The following is an 11,541-nucleotide window of genomic DNA, read 5'->3' as shown; positions in this document are numbered from 1 at the left end:
TTTAAACTTGTTTAAATCATGGTCAAACCTAGGATTTAACCAAGATTCAAATGGGGAAAATTTTAAAAAATGAAAAATCAAGGCACATAGTCTTCTTATTTTTGGTTTCAAACATGGAAATTTCAAAAACCCTCCCAAAGAGCTCCATTTTGGAGTGACTAAGAAGGATCCATAGGAAACTATGTACTAATACAATATAATGATCACCCGAGTTATTAGAGCAACAAGTCTGTCACTTACGTGTGGTTCCCATGCGTGAGGTCCCACACTTCAGTGAGCACAAGTCACGTACGCTAGGTAGGCAAACTCCCGGCCATCTTCTTTGTCAAGAGAGAGGCATCAACACACACACTCTCTCTCTCTCTCTCTCTCTCTCCAATTATCCACCTCCATTGGCTGCCGGTTTTGGCAGGTCGTTTCTAGCTCAGCTCGTAGGCCATGGTGTGCAGGCTCTGTAGCCATGGCGATTTGGTCGCGCCAAGTGGTTCGTCCCCGGCTCCGACGAGGATCAATCCGGACGGTGCCTATTAAGGACCCGATCGCATTTCTTGCTTTCAGCATGGGGTCTACCATGTAAATCTTAGGGATTTAGACGTAATTTCCTATTTATTTTGTGTCCTGCTGTAAACTCCGCTCTGATGCGTATTGGAAATCTGGGTCCTTCAGGATCGTTCGGTTGTCCCTCTAAAAAAAACATCTCTCTCATTCTCGGCCTTTCTCGCTCGCTCGCACCCCCCTGCGTACTGACAACCCTGCACAACAGTCAACATCACCAGAAAAAGGATAGACACCATAAATAAGTGGGGCCCCGTGACTGCTCTCCCTTCGTCTCCTCCCGTGTGATCCCTCTTCCTCCGACTCCCGACCTTGCGGAAAAGAAAAATAAAATGAAAGAGTTTCACTGGACGGGCAAACACATGTGCTGCCTAGTAATAATAATAATAACGTAAAAAAATCGACCTACGAATCTATTATTAAATAAGCTAAACTAGGGTTTTGCCCAGTACTACGGATCAATTTCTGAAAATCCAACTACGGGGTTCGATTTTGGCCTGCTAATATAAAATTATATAATCCGAACTAGTATTCCTCTAAAAAATCATTTTGGTATGCATCGTTTGGTACTTTTCATAGCTAGAGTGCTTACTCCCTCCGTTAGCAAATAGTCTTCGTATGTCATATAGTAAGCATTCAAGTTCAAAAACAAGCTCTAGACATATTCAAACCAGAAAAATCATGTATCTACCCCCTATATATCCCTAAACCCTGACTTATGAATTCAAGCATGAAGAGAAGTGGTTTTTGGTTTCAATCATGGAAATTTCAAAAACCCTCCCAAGAGCTTCATTTTGGAGTGACTAGTTAAGACACATACATGCTTACTTTTTCATATTCGTGTTTTAAACTTGTTCAAATCTTGGTCAACAAACCTAGCTACGATTTGACGAAGATTCAAATGGGTATAAAAAAATTAAAACCAAGGTCTGCTCATGTCATATAGTAAGCATTCAATCAAATTGATAAACAAGGTCTAGACATATTCAAACTAGTAGGAAAATCATGTATCTACCCCCTAACCCTAAACTATGTCTTATGAAGTCAAGCATGCATGAAGAAAAGTGGTTTTTGGTTTTCAAGCATGGAAATTTCAAAAACCCTCCCAAGAGCTACATATTGGAGTGACTAAGAAGGATAGATGCTTAATTTTTCATATTCATGTTTTAAACTTGATTAAATCATGGTCAAACCTAGGATTTGACCAAGATTCAAATGGGCATAAAAATTCAAAAAAATGAAAAACCAATGCACATAGTCATCTTATGTCATCTAGTAAGCATTCAATTAAGTTGATAAAAAAGGTCTAGACATATTCAAACAAGAAAATTCATGTATCAAGCTACCCCTATCCCCAAACTCTGTCTTATATATGAAGTCAAGCATGAAGAGAAGTACGCGGTTTTTTGGTTTCAAACATGGAAATTTCAAAACCCCTCTCAAGAGCTTCATTTTGGAGTGACTACGAAGGATACATACTTAATTTTTCATATTCATGTTTTAAACTTGTTTAAATCATGGTCAAACCTAGGATTTGACCAAGATTCAAATGGGCATAAAAATTCAAAAAAAAACAATAAAATGAAAAACCAATGCACATAGTCATCTTATGTCATCTAGTAAGCATTCAATTAAGTTGATAAACAAGGTCTAGACATATTCAAACCAGAAAATTCATGTATCAAGCTACCCCTATCCCCAAACTCTGTCTTATGAAGTCAAGCATGAAGAGAAGTACGTGGTTTTTTTTGTTTCAAACATGGAAATTTCAAAAACCCTCTCAAGAGCTTCATTTCGAAGCGATTAATTAAGAAGCATACATGCATGCTTACTTTTTCATATTCATGTTTTAAACTTATTGAAATCTTGGTGAAACCTAGGATTTGACCAAGATTCAAATGGGTATAAAAATTAAAAAAAAAACAAAAAAGGTCTTCTTATGTTATATAGTAGGCATTCAATTAAGTTGATAAACAAGGTCTAGACATATTCAAACAAGAAAAATCATGCATGTATCTACCCCTAACCCTAAACTCTGTTTCATGAAGTCAAGCATGAAGATATGTGGTTTTTGGTTTCAAACATGGAAATTCAAAAACCCTCCCAAGAGCTTCATTTTGAAGTGACTAAGAAGCATACATGCTTACTTTTTCATATTCATGTTTTTAACTTATTCAAATCTTGGTGGAACCAAGGATTTGACCAAGATTCAAATGGGTATAAAAATTCAAAAAAAAAACAAGGTCTTCTTATGTTATATAGTAAGCATTCAATTATTTTGATAAACAAGGTCTACACATATTCAAACCAGGAAATTATGTATCAACCCCCTAACCCTAAACTCTGTCTTATGAAGTCAAGCATGCATGAAGAGAAGTGGTTTTTGGTTTCAAGCATGGAAATTTCAAAAACCCTCCCAAGAGCTTCATTTTGGAGTGACTAAGAAGCATACGTACATGCTTACTTTTTCATATTCATGTTTTAAACTTGTTCAAATCTTGGTCAAACCTATGATTTGACCAAGATTCAAATGGGTATAAAAAATGAAAACCAAGGTCTTCTTATGTCATATAGTAAGCATTCAATTAAGTTGATAAATAAGGTCTAGACATATTCAAACCAGAAAAATCATGTATCAAGCTACCCCTAACCCCTAATTAACTCTGTCTTATGAAGTCAAGCATGAAGATAAGTATGTGGTTTTTTGGTTTCAAACATGGAAATTTCAAAAACCCTCTCAAGATCGAGCTTCATTTTGGAGTGACTACGAAGGATACATGCTTACTTTTTCATATTCATGTTTTAAACTTGTTTAAATCATGGTCAAACCTAGGATTTGACAAAGATTCAAATGGGCATAATATAAAAAAAAACAAAAAATGAAAAACCAAGGCACATAGTCTTCTTATGTTATATTGTAAGCATTCAATTAAGTTGATAAACAAGGTCTAGACATATTCAAACCAGAGAAATCATGTATCTACCCCCTAACCTAAACTCTGTCTCATGAAGTCAAGCATGATGATATGTGGTTTTTTGGTTTCAAACATGGAAATTTCAAAAACCCTCCCAAGAGCTTCATTTTGAAGAGATTAATTATGAAGCATACATGCATGCTTACTTTTTCATATTCATGTTTTAAACTTATTCAAATCTTGGTGAAACCTAGGATTTGACCAAGATTCAAATCCGTATAAAAATTAAAAAACAAAATAAAAAAAAACAAGGTCTTCTTATGTTATATAGTAAGCATTCAATTAAGTTGATAAATAAGGTCTAGACATATTCAAACCAGAAAAATCATGTATCTACCCCTAACCCTAAACTTTGTCTTATGAAGTCAAGCATGAAGAGAAGTACGCGGTTTTTTGGTTTCAAACATGAAAATTTCAAAAACCCTCTCAAGAGCTTCCATTTTGGAGTGACTACGAAGGATACATGCTTAATTTTTCATATTCATGTTTTAAACTTGCTTAAATCATGGTCAAACCTAGGATTTGGCCAAGATTCAAATGGGAAAAATTTAAAAAAAAATCAAGGCACATAGTCTTCTTATGTCATATAGTAAGCATTCAATTAAGTTGATAAACAAGGTCTAGACATATTCAAACGAGAGAAATCATGTATCCACCCCCTAACCCTAAACTCTGTCTTATGAAGTCAAGCATGCATGAAGAGAAGTGGTTTTTGGTTTCAAGCATGGAAATTTCAAAAACCCTCCCAAGAGCTTCATTTTGGAGTGACTAAGAAGCATACGTACGTGCTTACTTTTTCATATTCATGTTTTTAACTTGTTCAAATCTTGGTCAAACCTATGATTTGACCAAGATTCAAATGGGTATAAAAAATGAAAACCAAGGTCTTCTTATGTCATATAGTAAGCATTCAATTAAGTTGATAAATAAGGTCTAGACATATTCAAACCAGAAAAATCATGTATCAAGATACCCCTAATTAACTCTGTCTTATGAAGTCAATCATGAAGATAAGTATGTGGTTTTTTGGTTTCAAACATGGAAATTTCAAAAACCCTCTCAAGATCGAGCTTCATTTTGGAGTGACTACGAAGGATACATGCTTACTTTTTCATATTCATGTTTTAAACTTGTTTAAATCATGGTCAAACCTAGGATTTGACAAAGATTCAAATGGGCATAATATAAAAAAAAAACAAAAAATGAAAAACCAAGGCACATAGTCTTCTTATGTTATATTGTAAGCATTCAATTAAGTTGATAAACAAGGTCTAGACATATTCAAACCAGAGAAATCATGTATCTACCCCCTAACCTAAACTCTGTCTCATGAAGTCAAGCATGATGATATGTGGTTTTTTGGTTTCAAACATGGAAATTTCAAAAACCCTCCCAAGAGCTTCATTTTGAAGAGATTAATTATGAAGCATACATGCATGCTTACTTTTTCATATTCATGTTTTAAACTTATTCAAATCTTGGTGAAACCTAGGATTTGACCAAGATTCAAATCCATATAAAAATTAAAAAACAAAATAAAAAAACAAGGTCTTATTATGTTATATAGTAAGCATTCAAGTAAGTTGATAAATAAGGTCTAGACATATTCAAACCAGAAAAATCATATATCTACCCCTAACCCTAAGCATGTATCTCGTTGTTTGCGCTATGATACAATATCTACCTATGTTACACTAATCTCCTCTCTCCTACTTAATTAGCTGTCATATCAGCAGTTTTGTGGGACCAATGTGTATGATACTAGCTATGATACTAGCACTATCATGTGTGTACCTAAATCTCGAGTCAAAGTTTGACACGAGACCGATGTGGACTTTATTAATGGTGGAAGGGAGTAACAATCATAAGCACATTATTATTATTGATTGAACAACATTTTATTTGATGTGCCATAAGAAGTTTAGAAACTCCTAGCCCCTGGAGGTGGCGTTTTGGCACACACGTGCATATGCACCGATTATTGGAAATAATAAAAAAACAATTATATAAATGTTAAAAAAATCTGATATAAATTTTTTGGTATACATTGTGACATCCTATGTTCGTTCATAAGTTTTCGTGGAAAAACAACATTTTGTGTGGTGTGTACAAAAAAGGCAAAAAATGTACGTAGTCGTGTTACAGCATCAAAATTTGTCTTTTTTTACAGGAGCCACATATTTTTTTAAAAAAACTTATGTACCAACATAAAATGTCTAGATATACATGTAAAATTTCAGTTTAGAATTTTTGGACACTTTGAAATGTGGATTCACATAATGGATTCCTCTACCTCGACCCCCTTGGATTACTGAATAGACTTACAGTACTACTAGTAGGGCCTACTATTTATTATTATTATTACCTACTGCAGGCAAAATTTAATCTCATTTAGCGGTAAAATTCCCCGCCAACGCCCAAATATCTCGCGCCGCAAAGTTTTAGATCTGCGAATATTTTTTTCCCTCAAAAGAAGGACTGCGAAATTCCCTTCTTCTCCTCTATCGCCCAGCTTCGCCCTAGTTTCGCCCGCAAGCCCTCAGAGAAACCGCTCCTCTTACCTACCTCCCACCTTCACGGCCGCCGCACCGGAAAATCACCGCCGCACTTCGCCGTTCAAGCTGCCACGGCTTCAAACCTCGAGGCTGCCCTATCCGCTTGATCTGCACCTACTCCGGCGTCCACCGCACCGTATCTCGTTCGCCGACTCTATCGACCACCGCACCTGACCAGCTTCGCCGACACCGACGTCCCCGTGCACTGCACATCATCTGCTTCACCGACCTTCTACTTCGGCTGGCGCGCTGAACACTTCATCGACCGCCCAGCATGTCCTTCTCCGACCCCCCAAGATCTGCTTCCCCGGCACCCACCGCAACAGCAGTCCCCTCGCCGACCTCCACGTCACCCGTAAGAACGCGGAACACGTCTAAACGCCGCCCAGAAATAGGTAACCAGACATCCCTGCGCGTTTTGTTCTATTAGGAGTATTGCATTGTTGTATTTCTGAATTCGTGCTAGTATATTTTTAACTTACAAGTGCTTTCGTTTGTAACCACCTCATCCTTTAGATTTAAACACGACGCATAAGTATTTTTTTCCGTGACCTAACCCACCCATTTGCTGAAACTCTACATGGTATCAGAGCCTATGTTTCCTTCCTGCTAGTGCTAGCCGCCCCAAACAGTACCATACAAGTTCTTCCTTTGACCACAAAAACCACCGTTGAGATGTACAAATCCAGGCGGCGGGAGGCCGCATCAGGTGCTCTGCGTGGGTTGCGGCTATCACACACAGCGATGCGAGTTGTGTGAGATCGGCGGCTGCTCGCGCGGGGACAAAGAAGAGGGTCAAGATCGTTTTGGTTTAGAAAGGAGAGAAGAGGAAGTGCTTCCGTGGCAGAGAGATCTGGATCCGTGCGAGGGGGAGATGTTGGAGGCGTGCGGAGTGGGCCGAGCCTTTGAGCGCAGGGCGGAGCCGGAGGTTGGTGCTTTGGACGTTGACCAGCGCGAGCCGGTCGATGTGGCAGGTGCGGTGCCAGGTTGGCCAGGGCGCGCAGACGAGGCGCCATCCGAGTGGAAGTGAGGAGAAAATGGAGATGTGAGGCTGTGAGGATATGTTGTGATGGAGTTGATGAGGCTGCGATTGAGTCGTGATGGAGTTGATGAGGCTGCGGTTTAGTGGTGATGGTGATGGTTGTGGATATGTCCAGGGGAAAGGCATGCGTGCCTTAGGTGAGACTGGTTGAGGCCTGACCGGGGGATAGGCATGGGTGCTTGAGGAGTGGATGGTTGAGGCAGGAGTTGGCTGGGGGTTTGTGGGCGAGACGGAAGAGGTCGGTGGGCTGGGCGAGTGGAGAAGAGAGGCTGAGGACATTGAGGCGAGTGTGGATGGTTCTGCGGAACTTGTGTGGTGAGGCAGCCGGGGTTGTTGAGGATGTGTATGGTTAGGAGTTGTGCGTATCCCAGATGGTTGAAGCTGGATGTCTTCGCTGCTGATGAAGAGATGAATCGAGATGACAAGATGATGGAAAGTGCAATCTTTGTCATGTATCCTAGGAGTTATGCTGAAAGTTCATTACTCGTAGTTGTCATATGTGTCATGTTGTTGCAAGATGGCCATGGTTGTTTACCCATGATCATCTTGAGGGGGTGTGTTGGACCATGAGTGAGTTTAGTAGTAGCGCTGTAGTAATATTGTATCCAGTGTGAGGCCCATAGAGGCCCATGTTGATGGTATTGTAACCCTAACTCAGATGATATAAATACGAGTGTCGTGGTCTGAGTGACCTAACCCACCCATTCGCTGAAACTCTACAAAATATGAGCCACCAATCATGAGCCGTTGAATGCTCTACATGTCCACGATTGACAACAACAACAACACCACCAACAACAAAGCTTTATTCCCAAACAAGTTGGGGTAGGCTATACAAGTCCACCATTGACACGATTACAATTTCTCACTATTTGGCCGTAGGCTACTGCTCTAGTTACATCATGTTTGATATCTTTCTGCGATCCTGTATTACATGTTTATGCACGTCATAATGTTTCTACTACTGTTTGGTGTCAATTTAATTATAGCAAATCCTTGACTCAGAATCGTTTGTTGTTATTACACGTGCAGCAGGCACATCTTACACTCAGAAACGTAGAGTAAAGCTCGCCTATAATCATGTAAGTACCTGCTGTTTTTTGTATATTGCTTAATGCAAACTTCTATATCTTGGATCCTGTTTCTATTTACAATTGGCCTCTCCTTCATGCAGAGGAGAAACAGTGTGGCACCAGGTTCTTACGCCCAAGTACGATGAGGTCCGTGTGACTCAAAAAAAAGCTCACGTAAGTTCCCTGTTTTTTGGAATGTTAATTTACCTCCTGCGTAGTTCAATTGCATCATTTTCTGTATGTTGCACTACCTAAGTTGCCTAATGGAATCTAATAAAATATAAACAATGACCATATGGAACATTGCACACTGCCTTTGACCCATCGGCATCCGGCATGCCTGGGTATAAGTTACATGATTTGGCTATGTTAAACAAGTCCTAAAATTCTATTATGTTAATTTTTTGCCTGTTGCTTCATTGAGTTTGCCTGTTGTTCCATGGCTAGTGCATGAAGTTTGATAGAAATGATCCTAGCTGAAATGATGCACTTCGTGTTTTTTTATTGCTTATTCCTAACCTAGCTTCCTATTCTACTTGAAACATGATTGCTTTATTCCTAACCTAGCTTCCTATTCTACTTGAAACATGATTGCTTTATTCCTAACCTAGCTTCCTATTCTACTTGAAACATTGTGAAAAAATAGTTATATTACTTGTTTAAATGTCTAGCTTTGTTTTTCTGAGTCCCATTGACATGATGTGGTATATCCATATTCAAATGATCTGGCTGTTTATATAATACGCTCCATGTTCAATTGCTTCATTCATTTTCTAGTAACCTACTAGTAAGTAGCACGTGCTTTGCACGTCACGACATATATAATTTTAAAATATATTTCCATATTTTATTTGATGTTGATAATTATTATTTTTTGCTAAAATTAGTCACAAAGCCTAAAGTTTGGCTTTTGAAAAACTAATACACCCTAAAAAAAGTAATGGAAGGAGTAATATGTGAGTTCATTACAATTAAGTTTTTTAGTCAGTATGAATAGAAGTATACCCTAATACGAAAGTGATAAAACTTTTTCATGGACACCCCATTAGGATTATGTATATTTTTGTGATTAGAGTCGAGAATTTTTAAGGATCTATCTTACCTTTTGCGGCATGCATATTGCACGACAAGACTATCTAATTTATATATTTCTACCATATTTTTTGAAATTTAAAATACATTATCCAATATCTATGTATAAATTTACTACCTCAATACTTTTTATGTGACCCACACATGGCCACCGTTAGATTTTATATCAAAACTGGGTTGTCATGGGGAAAAAAGTTAGACCTTAATATGAGTAAATACGAAATATTAGTACTAAATTAATATATATAATATTTTATCAGCCTTGGTTGGTGGACCAATGAACTTCGTATCTTCGAGCTTGAAGATGGTTCTTGTAACATAGTAATTGCTATTTGTTTTCCTAGCACAGAATTATATATCAATATCTTCACATAACCATGTACGATGAAGATGATATTTTTCATAACACAGTGCCAATGTAGACGATGGCTTGTGCTTCTATAAACTCCCAAAATAAAAATGTTTTCTTGAGTAAAACAAAAGAACGGCTGAGATTAAATGATACATGTTTGGTATTAGGGGTGAGATAGCTGAGATTAAATGATACCATGATACCCTTTCGGGGGATTACATTATTTTAAATTTTGAGGGTATATGAAAGCTAAGGCCTGTTTGTTTGGGCTTCTTACCTTTTAGAGCTTTTGAGGTCCAAAAGTAGCAGCCCAAACAAACACCAACAATTAGAAAAGCGCTTTGAAGAAGCGCGTGCCTAAATGAACTAGCAATCCGGAAGTTGGGCGAGACACTGCTTCCCGAGCTTCTTCTGCTCCCGAGCGGCGGTGGACCAAAATGCCCCTAACACTTGCTGCTAACAACGAAAAAACTGCCCTCACGTACAACTCGCCCGCCCCTTCCAATCGTTCCCCGCCCGAGAGCCCGGTGCCCATTTTCCCCTTCTTCTGTCCCGTTCAATGAAAGGATAGGGTTAGGGTTTCCTGCCCGGCCGCCGTCGTCGTTCCGGCCGGCATCGTCGCCGATATCCGCCGCCGCCGTCCCGATGGTCCGTCCCCACTTGCAAGCTCGTCGGGAACGCCAGAGAGCATGGTGTAGGAGCTCCTGCAGCGAGGCGCGCCTCCGCCGCGATAGCATGCGTGGCCCCATGGTCAGCCTCGAGGCCGAGGGCCAGGTCGACCGCCTCCTCTGCGCGTGGCGGACAAGCGAGGAAGCGCGGCCTAGGAGGAGGACGGCGAGCGAGGAGGCGCGACCTAGGAGGAGGAATCTGAGCACGGCCGCCGGCGACGGGGAGGTGCTCGAGGCGTCGCGGGGTCGCAATTTCTCATTCAGCGGACCGCCTGGAGCTGCTCTTCCATCGGTTGGTCCATCTTCACTCCAGCCGCGAGGCTCTTCACTACCCGCTCGGGCTGCTGCAGGAAATTCTTCCTCCACGTTCCGTCCAATCCACAGTATTGAAGTATTGATGTCTGAGTAATTGGTAGTTTGGTACGAGCACGGTGTTCATGCGATGCAATTTTATTTTCCTCTCTGTCTTGTATATGGTAGCTACCGGTTTCACATGACGGTGAAGATGAGAAGGATTTGACAATCCTATTCATATATATTTTATTTTGGATGTCATCGTTTACTTCAAGCAATCAAGGCAATACTTCGCAAAAATCCTTTTGTGCGCTATTTTGCAAATCTTACTTTTCAATATACGTAGCATATTTTAGAGCTTAGAGCCTGCCCATTTAAAGCAACCTCGCTGATTAACAATTGACTGATTAATTCCTAAAATTAAGGTGATCGATCAATTAACGGTTAGTGAGATGTCTTGTGATATTGTTTACACTTTTTTTAAAGCCGTAAAAACTTTAACTTAGAAGCCAAAAGCTATATTTAATTCTAAACAACACTCCAAAATATTCCGATACAAAAAGTGTTCAAAATTATTTTAGCAAAAAAGAAAGATAAATTGAAGTATTTTGGGGTTATTAAACATGATAATTATGTAATGAAACTATTATAAATAGCAAATTCGTTTCAAATCTGCATATATTCAACATCTTCAGCAATCAGGGCATTTCGGACATTTCACTCCTAAACCAACAGCGGCAGCCATAAAAAGCACTTCAACCGAGACATCAAATCTCTACTTCCAACAATTGCTTCTCACACTGCTTTTTCACACCCACTACATACTGCTTCTCAAAAGCTGCAGCCCAAACAAACAGACCCTAAATCCTTAGATTTTGTTGGCAAGTGAATGTTGTTATTGGCCCTGTTATGGATTTTGCATTTCTATTGCCACT

The sequence above is a fragment of the Lolium perenne genome, chromosome 4 (assembly GCF_019359855.2).
Source record: "Lolium perenne isolate Kyuss_39 chromosome 4, Kyuss_2.0, whole genome shotgun sequence".
Classification (NCBI taxonomy): Eukaryota; Viridiplantae; Streptophyta; class Magnoliopsida; order Poales; family Poaceae; genus Lolium; species Lolium perenne.
The sequence above is the reverse complement of the archived record's forward strand: the minus strand, read 5'-3'. Positions refer to the sequence as shown.